Source organism: Leopardus geoffroyi, chromosome B3, assembly GCF_018350155.1.
Source record: "Leopardus geoffroyi isolate Oge1 chromosome B3, O.geoffroyi_Oge1_pat1.0, whole genome shotgun sequence".
Taxonomy (NCBI): Eukaryota; Metazoa; Chordata; class Mammalia; order Carnivora; family Felidae; genus Leopardus; species Leopardus geoffroyi.
In genome coordinates, this window is record NC_059337.1 from 16,634,108 (window position 1) to 16,644,538 (window position 10,431).

The following is a 10,431-nucleotide window of genomic DNA, read 5'->3' on the forward strand; positions in this document are numbered from 1 at the left end:
TAGTGTTCTCCCTGTGTCTTCACATCATCTTGCATCTGTACCCACTTGTGTTCAAATTTACTCTTCTTAAAAGGACACCAGTCAGGGGCGCCTGGGTGGCGCAGTCGGTTAAGCGTACGACTTCAGCCAGGTCACGATCTCGCGGTCCGGGAGTTCGAGCCCCGCGTCAGGCTCTGGGCTGATGGCTCAGAGCCTGGAGCCTGTTTCTGATTCTGTGTCTCCCTCTCTCTCTGCCCCTCCCCCGTTCATGCTCTGTCTCTCTCTGTCCTAAAAATAAATAAAATAAACGTTGAAAAAAAAATTTAAAAAAAAAAAAAAAGGACACCAGTCATATTGGATTAGGGCACACCCAAATGATCTCATTTTAACTTAAACTCCTCTTTAAAATCTGTATCTCTAGGGGCACCTAGATGGCTCAGTCAGTTAAGCATAAGACTCAATTTCTGCTCAGGCCATGATTTCGTGTTTTCCTGAGTTCGGGCCCCACATGGGGCTCTGCACACTGACTGCATGGAGCCTGCTTGAGATTCTCTCTCTCCCTTTCTCTCTGCCCACAACCACTGATGCTTTCTCTGTCTCTCTCAAAATAAATAAATAAACTTAAAAAAAATCTCTATCTCCAAACAGAGTCACATTCTGAGGTAGTGGGGGTTAGGACTTCAACATAAGAATTTTGGAGGTGAACGTAATTCAGACTATTGACAATGAAATATCCCTCTACTTATTCATGTCTTCTTTCTCTCAATAATATTTATAGTGTTTAATGTTGAGGTCATGTCCATCTTTCGTTAGATTTATTCTGAGATATTTGATGTTTTGACTCTTATAATTGGTATTTCTTAAATACCATTATTTGTTTTTGATATATTGAAATGCCGCTGATTTTTATACATCAATCTTTAATCCAGTGATGATGTTAAATTTTATTAATTGCAATAGTTCATTTGTAAATCCTTTTAGATTTTTCTACTTCACAATCAACGTAATCTTGAAATTGTTATTTTATTTGTTCCTTTGTTAGTCTTTGTACTTTTATTTATTTTTCTTCCCTTATTGCAGTGGCTAGGACAACCAGTACAACAATGAAAAGAAATGATAATAACAAACCTTGTCTTCTTTATAATCTCTGTGGAGTTGTTTTCTATATTATACCATCAAGTATAGTTTTTCCTATGGATTCTTTGCTCATTACAAGCTTAGGGAAGTTTTGGGTTGTTATTTTTGTTTTTTTTTTTTTTGCTATTTCTTGTTTGCTGAGCCCAATCAGCGATGGAATGGATTTTATCACTGCTGATTCTGCACCTATTGAAAGTACCATATCATTTTTCCCCTTTATTCTGTCGATGTGGTAAAATACATAGATTAATTTTTTAAGGTTAAATATTATATTTCTGGAATGGACCCAAATTCAAAATGACATATTATCTTTTTAAATATTGCTGGACTCATTTTGCTAAGATTTATTTACAATTTTTGTATTTACATATTTTTAAAATATTTTTTAATGTAAATTTTTGAGAGAAAGAGACAGAGTGCATGTGCATGCACAGGTGGAGGAGGGGCAGAGACAGAGAGGGACAGAGGGTCCAAAGGGGGCTCTGCCCTGATTGCAGAGAGCTCAAACTCACAAACTCACATGAGATCATGACCTGAGCTGAAGTCAGATGCTTAACCAACTGAGCCACCCAGGTGCCCTGGCTTTATGTCCTTGAAAATGGCCTATAATTTTCCTTTCTTATAAATGTTCATGTCATGATCTAGTTTCAAGATACTGGCCACATAAAACAAGATGACATACGTTCTCTGTTTTGTTTTATATTATTTTTTAGAGAAGTTTGTACACATTCAGTGTTATTTATTCTTTAAATGCCTGGAAGAATTACCAGCATGTCAAGAGATGTCTTTGTGGGAATTTTTGTAATTACAAAATCAACTTATTTAATCTATAGAGAATTATATAGATTTTAGAAATTTTCTCCCTGATCACTTCTCAGCCTTTTGGCTAAGATCAAGTGTAGAATTTTTTTTCCCTGTTTCCATTTTGGTAAGTTGTATTTTTCTAGAAAATTTCTCAGTTTACCTAAATTTTGAAATTTACTGAAACAAAGTTGTTCACAATATCCTTTCATTATTTTTTGTAATTTTCTGTAAGATATGTGGTAATTCATTTTTTGCATTCCTGATATTGGCAGTATGTGTCTTCTCTCTTTCTTTATCACACTTGGTAAGAGTTTAGTTTTTCAAAGAACCAACTTATAGCTTTGTAACTTTTTCTGTTGTATATTTGTTCCACCTTTGACCAATTTCTACTATTGTAATTATTATTATCTCCTTTCTTCTTTCTTTTAACTTAATATTTTTAAACTTTCTATTCTAGTTTCTATCAATAAAATCAATAGCTGATTCATTTTCAGTTTATCTTTTTTTTCTGACATATGGACTTATCCTTTTAAGCATGGTTTTAACTACCTCCTGCCTCCTTTAGTGTGCCACATTTTCATTTTCATTTCATAAAATAATTTTAAATTTCCATCGTGATTTAATTTTGCCCTTGAGTTATTTGGACATATATTGTTTAGTTCCCAAACATTTGGGGGCTTTATAATAAACTTTATCATTGATCTCTAACTTTATTTCACTCTATAATTTTACTACATGGAATTCTGTCAGGATTTGATTTATGGTTGAGTATATGGTCAACTTTGATATTGCTATACCATGTACTCTTAAAAATAATGTGAATTCTGAAGTTGTTTGTACAGATGGTAAATCATGTTCAAATTTTATATACCTTTAATGATTTGTTTTTGTTTGCTTGTTGTTGAGAACATGTAAAATCAGCCAATATGGTTGTGAATTTCCTCCTTTAAATATGCAATTTTTGCATCAGCTATTTGATGTTGTATTATTGGGTGCATACAAATTGAAAAGTATTCAGTCTTAGGGTGCCAGGGTGGCTCAGTCAGTTGAGTGTCTGACTTCAGCCGAGGTCACGATCTTGCGGTTTATGAGTTCGAGCCCTGCAATCAGTCTCTGTGTTTGGAGCCTGGAGCCTGATTCTGATTCTGTGTCTCCCTGTCTCTCTGCTCCTCCCCTTTTCACGCTTACTCTCTCTCTCTCTCTCTCTCTCTCTCAAAAATAAACATTAAAAAAAGTATTCAATCTTTCTGGCTGATTGATCTTTTATCATTATGAAATATCCCTCTTTATCTCCAAGAATGCCTTTTACCTTAAAGTCTATTTTGTTTTATATAATTATATCATGTTATTTTTTATTAGTTTAGACTTTCAGTTCTTTTGCGTTCTTAGATGTAAGGTGTTTACTTGTTCAGCTTGAGAGATTTTGTTTTATAATTGAAGTATTTAGACCATTTATACTTAATATAATTCCTGGTATATCTTGGGTTTTTATTATCTATTACTTATTATATGTGTTCTACATCCTTTATATGCCTTTCTTGCAACTTTTTGAATTAATAAAGCATTTTAAGATTATTTTCCAGTTCCTTCTGGAAATTACAACCTTGGTGGTTACATATTTTATTTTTCTTTAATAATTACACAGTGATTACAACAAACATCTTTGATTTATTAGGGCATCAGAGAGATAAGTACTTGGATCACTTCCCAGGTAATGCTAGAACTTTAACAATTTCAATTCCATTACCTTGCTCCCATCTTTTGTGTGTTGTTTTATGTATATGTTCTCATGAGTTTTAAATCATTATCATTCTATGTAGTCAATATTCATTTAGACTTACCTACATATCTTCCATTTCTCTTTATATCTTCTCACATTTCCATGTTGCCATTTGAGGTAACTCTCCTTCTCTCTTAGGAAATGCTTTAGTACTTTTTTAGTGTGTGCTTGAAGACAACAAATGGTTTAGTTTTGGTTTTTCTAAAATTGTTCTCATTTTTTCTTCATTTAACAGATTTGTTTTCTGGATATAATTCTAGTCGAGTAGTGACATTCAGAAAAATCTATTCAGCAACATTTATGTATGAACTAAAATTTATCTAAAACTTACTTTGGCCAAGTATTTCCCCTTTTAGGAAATCAATGGAAATAAGTTAAAGTGAAAATAAAGCAAAATGTGTAAAGATATAAACTGCATCATTATTTATAACAGTGAAAAATTGGAAACAAATGTAAAATCCAACATTAAGGCAATAGTTCAGTAAATTATGGCAAATCCATACAATATTGTGAAATGTTAAAAGGATGTCTATGAAGTACTTCTGTGAGAAAAAAATTCATGTAATTATGGGGGTGCCTGGGTGACTCAGTCGGTTAAGCATCTGACTTCAACTCAGGTCACGATCTCGTGGTCCGTGAGTTTGAGCCCTGCGTCAGGCTCTGGGCTGATGGCTCAGAGCCTGGAGCCTGCTTCCGATTCTGTGTCTCCCTCTATCTCTGCCCCCCACCCCCCGTTCATGCTCTGTCTCTCTCTGTCTCAAAAATAAATAAACGTTAAAAAAAAATTTTTTTTTAAAAATCATGTAATTATGAATGTGATGAAACCAAGATGTAAATTTCAATGTATTTTGTGATTTTATTTAAATAACAAAGCTATGTGCATAGTAACAACCTGAAAGGAAATACATAACTCAGTTAACCCTCCTTATCTATGAGGTAAAAGGTTATGGGTGGCTATTTTTCTGTAATTGAAATAAATCATTTCCATATTTAACTACAGTAACCTTAATTCCTCTTTTCTTTTTTCATTTAAATTTATAAACAAAACAAATGATAAAACTTATAGCTCTGTTAGAGGACATTTAATTTAAGGGGGTAAAGTGATTATAACTGTCTTCCACACACAGAATTTCCCATGAAGGGAAAACATGGAAATATACCAAAGAGACCCATTTACATTGTCATGAATTGTTCCAAGTCTCAAATCACTGAGAAAAACCTACCTCACACAAGTTGCCATGAGTACCTGATCCCCAAGCATAAATCTTTGTGTTGAAAAATGGCATACCCCACACATTTCATCTGGAGTTAAAAGCCTAATATACACCTTCCTTCATATACAGTATGAGTCACTTCCTAAACCTCATTAGGGATGGTAATAATGCTTCCCCAACAGGAATTAATTCCATGCTAATCATATATGTCAGTGAATTTCACAGCTGCTTCACAGAAGCAAGAGTTCTGCAAATTAGTTGCTTTCTTATTTGGGGAAGGTGTGGGATGGGCCAGAAGCAAAAGCATCGTTGGAACTCACATAATGTTTTCAGACTTGTTAATTAGCCTAGCAGTCTCATTTTATCATTTCATCAGAAGATGGTTTGGGGCATAAGCAGTCCTAAGGTCATCATTCTGACTCGGCTGATTAGCACTGGGCTTGTCAAATAATTGGAAAGGTCACAAAACAGTGTCTAGTCTTTCTCCTCGAGCTAAAATTATTGTCAGAAAAATTTCTAAAAGATATTCTAGGATTAGCTTCCTGGTATAAAGCAGATCTGAATTTGAATACCTGGTCCCTGCTCCTTTGCTGTATGGCCTAAGGGAAAGTGCTTATCTTTGTGAACCTAAGTTTCCTCCTCTGTGAAAATGGAAAACATGGGGATGGACAAGACAACACACATGGAATATAATGTCCAACATACAGCAAGGGTACAGTAAATTTTCATTTACTTAAATCTTCCTTCGATACTTACTGAAAAACTTTGCCTATTAAGAGGACCAAGGTTCAATTTATAAACTAAGTGGACAGTTTCCAACCCACCCTCCTAGCTAATACTAGTTCAGCTACTTTCAGTCTAAATGCAGAACATGAAATAGACATGGGGCATCAGGTATGGGTGGGAATAGTAGAGGGAGTGGGGCCAACTCAATGGAGATCCAGGCAAAACACAAAAACCTGAAAAGAAAGTCCAATGAAGAGACAGTATGGGTTAGTTTTACTCATTCACATTATTAACACTTATTGAGGACCTCGTATATCACAGACTTTGAAGCAGAAGATACAACGGGGAATAAGATAAGCTTCCTCTTTTCTTTTTTTTAAATTTATATATTTTGGGGAGAGCACAAGTGAGGGAAGACCAGAGAGAGAGGGACAATAGATACAAAGCAGGCTCTGAGCTGACAGCAGCAATCCTGGTGTGGGGCTTGAACTCATGAACCATGAGATCATGACCTGAGCTGAAGGTTGCTCATGACCTGAGCTTGAAGTTGGACGCTCAACCAACTGAGCCACTCAGGTGGCCCAAGCTTGCTCCTTTCTCCAGAAAGCTTACACTCTACTGGGCCGGCGGTGGGGATGGGGGGAGGACAGATTGAAGACAGTATGGAAAGGGCTATGGTGTGGGATGATCTGGTATCTATGGTGACAAGGGGAGGTGCCTCATGTTCACCACTCTAAGATAGCCCTGAATCAGCCCTGCTTTCCAAAATCAGTGAGTCTGCTTGCATGGTGTAGAGCTACCTTGAAACAGGGGAAAAGCTAGCTGGGCTAGGAGGCAGCAGAATGGCATTGAACAGGGCAAACATACTCTGTATTTTATTCAGTCTTAACTCCAGTCTTTGGGGAGGGTGCACCCTTCCCCCAAGACATAGGCAATCATCACAGAAGTGCACAGCTGTAATGAATCAATCCATACTAATTCCTATAGTCATCGAAATGAGCAGCTTCTTTTGGGGAAGACCCTCCACCCAGGGAAGGCTAGTTTGCCCATATGCCAGAAGGTCTTCCCTGAGCACATCTCCCTGAGTACCTGCCTCTTTCTGGAGTTCTACTATGGCCATGTCAGGATGGTCACTTCCCTGTGTTTCTCCTGGCTGGTCAGGATTAACTGAAGGTGTGAAGAGCTCAAAGGAAGCAACATTGACTTTTCTGGCATAGCAGGTCACCCAGAGAAGTGAGGTGATTGAGCCTGGATTTTGAACAGTGTTGAAGACCTTGCTAGTTTGGAAGTTGAAAGTTGATTAATCCTCCTCATTGTACCCTTTCATTAACTCCACAAATATGTGGTGACTGCTTACTATGTGCCAGGCATAGCACTAGATGCTGGAGATACAGTGGAGAGTCAAAGTAGACCCAGTCCCCACACCCATTGACTTTACAGACCAGTGAGGGAGGAAGACCTTAAGCAAATAAAACCAGAAATTAAATGTGACAAACAAGCCTGGTCCCAAGACATAGTATGCCATGGGAGGATGATTTTACTTAGTCAGAGAGGTCATCCCTAAGGAAGTGATCTAAAAGATGAGTGAGAGTTGAACAATGAAGAGCGGAGGGAAGGCAGCCAGAACAAAGACTCTTAGCAGAAGAAAGTAAGGCATGTATCAAAGATAGAAAGAACCCAGGGCAGCTGCAGTGGAGATAAAGGCAGGGGACAGGGAGAATGGGTGCCAAGTGAAGCTGCACAGGTGAAGTCATGTATGGTGGGACCTTCAGGGATCTTTATGTCAAGCCACACACAACTTCAGAACTCACTGGTTCTCTAAACACCGATTATTGTGTCTCACATTCTTTTAAAATTTTTAATTTAGATTTTTTTTAATCTTGAGTTAATTGCAGATTCACATATGCTTGCAAAAAATAATACAAAGTAACTCCTTGTATCATTTACCCAATTTCCCCCAATGGTGACCTCTTGTAAAATGATAGCTCCAAACCAGTATATTGACATTCAAGACACAGAACAGCTCCATTACCCCAAGGATCCCACATGCTGCCCTTTTATAACCACACCCACTTCTCTCCAGCTCCCTAACCACACTCATTTCTCTCCAGCTCCCAACTCCTTCTTTAACTCACTCTTCTCCATTTCTATAATTTTATCATGTAAAAATATTACATAAATTGAATCACAGAGTATACAACTTTTGGGGATCCACTTTTATCACTCAGCATTAACTCTTTGGAGATTCAGTCATGTTATCTTATGTACCAATAGTTTGTTCCTTTTTATTGCTTCTTTTTCTAAATTCTTGAGGTGGGAGTTTATTGATTAGAAACATTTCCTTTTTTCTAATGTACGCATGAAATGTTATAAATTTTCCTTTCAGCAATGCTTTTATCTATATCCTACAAAATTTTGTTGTGTTTTCATTTCCTTCTATTCAATGTACTTTTTTATTTCCATTGAGACTTCCTCTTCACCCCATGAGATTTTTAGAAGTGCATTTTTGGGGTGCCTGGGTGGCTCAGTCAGATAAACATTCAACTTCAGCTCAGGTCATGATCTCACAGTTCATGAGTTCAAGCCCCACACTGGGCTCTCTGCTGTTAGCACAGAACCTGCTTCAGTTCTTCTGTCTTCCCCCTCTTTCTACCCCTTCCCTGCTCATTCTCTCCCTCTCTCTCTCTCTCTCTCTGTTTATTAAATAAATAAACTTAAAAAAATGAAGTGCATTCTTCAGTATTCAATTGTTTGATATTTTCCTGTTTCATTTCTATCATCGAGTTCTACTTTGATTCCACTGTGGTCAGAGAACACACTGTATGATTTCAATTCTTTTACATTTGTTGAAGCTTGTTTTGTGGCCCAAGATATGGTCAAACTTGGAACATGTTCTGAGGGCTCCCGAATGTAATGTGCTGGTTTCTTGGTCAGCTTTTGTTTACATACTTTGCAGCTTTGTTTCTGGTGCATATACAAAGACATTTAAGACTGCTATGTCTTCTTTGTGGACTGACCCATCTTTCATTCTACAGAGTCCTCCATTTCTGATAATTTTCTTTTCTTTGAGGTCAACTTTATCTGATAGCCAGTTCTTCATTTTGGGTATCAATGTTTGCATGATACATCTTTTTTCATCCTTTTGCTTTCATCCTACCTATGTCATCATATTTGAAGTGAGTTTCTTATAAACACCTTACAGTTAGGCCATCTTTTCTAATTCATTCTGCCAATCTATGTCTTTTAGTTGACATATTTATACCACTTATAGTTAATGTAATTACTGCTTAAATCTACCACTTAATTTTTTTTGTTTTGTTTTCTGCTTGTTCTCTCAGTTTTTTTTTTATGTTTTCTGTTCTCTGAATTGCTGTGAGTTATTTGAACCAACTTGTTTTAGAATTCAACTTTAATGTATCTGTACTGATTTTTTTTTACTGTGTTTCTTTGTATAGTTGTTTAAATCGTTGCTGTAGGTATTATATACATATGGCTTATCACAGTCATTTTATTAGTTTCAGGGAAGCATAGAGACTTACATCCCTTTATGTATTTTTAATCTCTGCTATATATAACATAATCACCTTAAGTAATTTTTTCTAGAAGAATTTAGAATAATTTCAAACAGTGTTTAATTTTTGTTTCAACTATCAAACTTAATTTAGAATACTTAAGAGAAGAAGAAAAGTTTATGATATTTACTATAGTTTTGTTTATTGTGTTCTTTATTCATCCTTGATGTTCCAAGTTTCCTTCTTTTATCATTTCCATTCTATGTAAAAAACTTCTTTTAGTCTTTCCTTTAGAGTAGATCTGCTGGTGAAAGATTATTTCAGGGACACCTGGGTGGCTCAGTCAGTTAAGCATCTGACCTCAGCTCAGGTCATGATCTCACCATTTGTGAGTTCAAGTACCATGTCAGGCTCTGTGCTGATAGCTCAGAGCCTGGAGCCTCCTTCAGATTCTGTGTCCCCCTCTCTCTCTCTGCCCCTCCCTGCTCTCTCTCTCTCTCTCAAAATGAAATAAACATTAAAAAATAAAGATTATTTTAGTTTACTTCTGATCTTTCTCTTCATTCCTGAAGGATATTTCAGCCAGCTATATGATTATGGGATGATAATTCTTCTCATTCAGCCCTATATTGTGCCACTTCTTTCTGGCCTCCATGGTTTTTGTGAGAAATCCACTGTTATCCTACTGGTTTTTCCCTTATAGACAATGTGTCATTTTTCTTTGGCTGCTTTCAAGATTGTCCTTTGCCTTTAGTTTTCACATGTTTAATTTTGTGTCTTAGTGTAGATTTATTTAGGTTTGTCCTATTCTGGATTTTTTTAAATGTTTTTTTTCCCCAGCTTCTTGGATCTGTAGGTTCTAGGCAACATTTCTTACAGTACTTTTTAAGTCCTACCTTTTTTTTTCTTCTCTTTCCTGGATTTCCATAACACATAACACAAATGTTTGATCTTTTGTTATAATCCCACAGATCCCAGAAGCTCTGTTCTTTTTCAATTCTTAGGTTTATTTTTTATCACAGTTGCTCAGATTGCATAATTTTCAGTTTTCTATCTTCCAGTTCACTTATGCCTCTGTCCCCTCTGTTCTGCTGTTGAATCCATCCACTGAGATTTTTATTTCAATTAATTGTATTGTTCATCCTTACAATTTCCATTTGGTTCCTCTTTATATCTTCTATTTCTCAATTGAGAGTTTCTATTTCTTTCCTGAGGCTTTCTATGTTTTTTTTTAATTTTGAGTATGTTCATAATTATTAAAATTGTGACCCCTTAAAAA

The 10,431-nt window shown here is 36.2% G+C and overlaps 1 pseudogene; it reads left to right on the forward strand.

Moving 5' to 3' along the window:
• Positions 1-1,982: 1,982 nt before the first annotated feature.
• LOC123584754 lies at positions 1,983-2,117 on the forward strand (annotated as a pseudogene).
• The last annotated feature ends 8,314 nt before the right edge of the window (positions 2,118-10,431 follow it).